This window comes from Dendrobates tinctorius, unplaced genomic scaffold (assembly GCF_039654945.1).
Source record: "Dendrobates tinctorius isolate UK_male_01 unplaced genomic scaffold, ASM3965494v1 ptg000110l, whole genome shotgun sequence".
In the NCBI taxonomy this organism is placed as follows: domain Eukaryota; kingdom Metazoa; phylum Chordata; class Amphibia; order Anura; family Dendrobatidae; genus Dendrobates; species Dendrobates tinctorius.
This window is the reverse complement of record NW_027361778.1, coordinates 2224853-2227826: the sequence shown is the minus strand read 5'-3', so window position 1 is coordinate 2227826 and position 2974 is coordinate 2224853.

The following is a 2974-nucleotide window of genomic DNA, read 5'->3' as shown; positions in this document are numbered from 1 at the left end:
AATAATGAATGTTTTGAATTTTCTCCAAAAGTAAAGTAGTTGCAAACTCATGCTTTTAGAGACTTGTTTGGGCTCATGAGAGGAGTAGAAAAACATCAAAAATTTCAGTCCTGCATGATTCTACCAAGAAAGGTGTGTTCATTGAAACCGCTGGTTTTTGATAGTTTGGGCCCTATTGAATAATGAATGTTTTGAATTTTCTCCAAAAGTAAAGTAGTTGCAAACTCATCCTTTTAGAAACTTGTTTGGGCTGTTGAGAGGAGTAAAAAACCATCAAAAATTTCAATCCTGCATGATTCTACCAAGAAATGTGATTCTTCATTCAAAACGCTGGTTTTTGCTATTGGGCTCTTTTGAGTAATGAATGTTTTGAATTTTCTCCAAAAGTAAAGTAGTTGCAAACTCATGCTTTTAGAGACTTGTTTGGGCTCATGAGAGGAGTAGAAAAACATCAAAAATTTCAGTCCTGCATGATTCTACCAAGAAATGTGTGTTCATTCAAACCGCTGGTTTTTGATAGTTTGGGCCCTATTGAATAATGAATGTTTTGAATTTTCTCCAAAAGTAAAGTAGTTGCAAACTCATCCTTTTAGAAACTTGTTTGGGCTGTTGAGAGGAGTAAAAAACCATCAAAAATTTCAATCCTGCATGATTTTACCAAGAAATGTGATTCTTCATTCAAAACCTGATTTTTGCTATTGGGCTCTATTGAATAATGAATGTTTTGAATTTTCTCCAAAAGTAAAGTAGTTGCAAACTCATGCTTTTAGAGACTTGTTTGGGCTCATGAGAGGAGTAGAAAAACATCAAAAATTTCAGTCCTGCATGATTCTACCAAGAAATGTGTGTTCATTGAAACCGCTGGTTTTTGATAGTTTGGGCCCTATTGAATAATGAATGTTTTGAATTTTCTCCAAAAGTAAAGTAGTTACAAACTCATCCTTTTAGAAACTTGTTTGGGCTGTTGAGAGGAGTAAAAAACCATCAAAAATTTCAATCCTGCATGATTCTACCAAGAAATGTGATTCTTCATTCAAAACCTGATTTTTGCTATTGGGCTCTATTGAATAATGAATGTTTTGAATTTTCTCCAAAAATAAAGTAGTTGCAAACTCATGCTTTTAGAGACTTGTTTGGGCTCATGAGAGGAGTAGAAAAACATCAAAAATTTCAGTCCTGCATGATTCTACCAAGAAATGTGTGTTCATTGAAACCGCTGGTTTTTGATAGTTTGGGCCCTATTGAATAATGAATGTTTTGAATTTTCTCCAAAAGTAAAGTAGTTGCAAACTCATCCTTTTAGAAACTTGTTTGGGCTGTTGAGAGGAGTAAAAAACCATCAAAAATTTCAATCCTGCATGATTCTACCAAGAAATGTCATTCTTCATTCAAAACGCTGGTTTTTGCTATTGGGCTCTTTTGAGTAATGAATGTTTTGAATTTTCTCCAAAAGTAAAGTAGTTGCAAACTCATGCTTTTAGAGACTTGTTTGGGCTCATGAGAGGAGTAGAAAAACATCAAAAATTTCAGTCCTGCATGATTCTACCAAGAAATGTGTGTTCATTCAAACCGCTGGTTTTTGATAGTTTGGGCCCTATTGAATAATGAATGTTTTGAATTTTCTCCAAAAGTAAAGTAGTTGCAAACTCATCCTTTTAGAAACTTGTTTGGGCTGTTGAGAGGAGTAAAAAACCATCAAAAATTTCAATCCTGCATGATTCTACCAAGAAATGTGATTCTTCATTCAAAACGCTGGTTTTTGCTATTGGGCTCTATTGAATAATGAATGTTTTGAATTTTCTCCAAAAGTAAAGTAGTTGCAAACTCATCCTTTTAGAGACTTGTTTGGGCTCATGAGAGGAGTAGAAAAACATCAAAAATTTCAGTCCTGCACGATTCTACCAAGAAATGTGTGTTCATTCAAACCGCTGGTTTTTGATATTTTGGGCCCTATTGAATAATGAATGTTTTGAATTTTCTCCAAAAGTAAAGTAGTTGCAAACTCATCCTTTTAGAAACTTGTTTGGGCTGTTGAGAGGAGTAAAAAACCATCAAAAATTTCAATCCTGCATGATTCTACTAAGAAATGTGATTCTTCATTCAAAACCTGATTTTTGCTATTGGGCTCTATTGAATAATGAATGTTTTGAATTTTCTCCAAAAGTAAAGTAGTTGCAAACTCATGCTTTTAGAGACTTGTTTGGGCTCATGAGAGGAGTAGAAAAACATCAAAAATTTCAGTCCTGCATGATTCTACCAAGAAATGTGTGTTCATTGAAACCGCTGGTTTTTGATAGTTTGGGCCCTATTGAATAATGAATGTTTTGAATTTTCTCCAAAAGTAAAGTAGTTGCAAACTCATCCTTTTAGAAACTTGTTTGGGCTGTTGAGAGGAGTAAAAAACCGTCAAAAATTTCAATCCTGCATGATTCTACCAAGAAATGTGATTCTTCATTCAAAACGCTGGTTTTTGCTATTGGGCTCTACTGAATAATGAATGTTTTGAATTTTCTCCAAAAGTAAAGTAGTTGCAAACTCATACTTTTAGAGACTTGTTTAGGCTCATGAGAGGAGTAGAAAAACATCAAAAATTTCAGTCCTGCATGATTCTACCAAGAAATGTGTGTTCATTGAAACCGCTGGTTTTTGATAGTTTGGGCCCTATTGAATAATGAATGTTTTGAATTTTCTCCAAAAGTAAAGTAGTTGCAAACTCATCCTTTTAGAAACTTGTTTGGGCTGTTGAGAGGAGTAAAAAACCATCAAAAATTTCAATCCTGCATGATTCTACCAAGAAATGTGATTCTTCATTCAAAACCTGATTTTTGCTATTGGGCTCTATTGAATAATGAATGTTTTGAATTTTCTTCAAAAGTAAAGTAGTTGCAAACTCATGCTTTTAGAGACTTGTTTGGGCTCATGAGAGGAGTAGAAAAACATAACAAATTTCAGTCCTGCACGATTCTACCAAGAA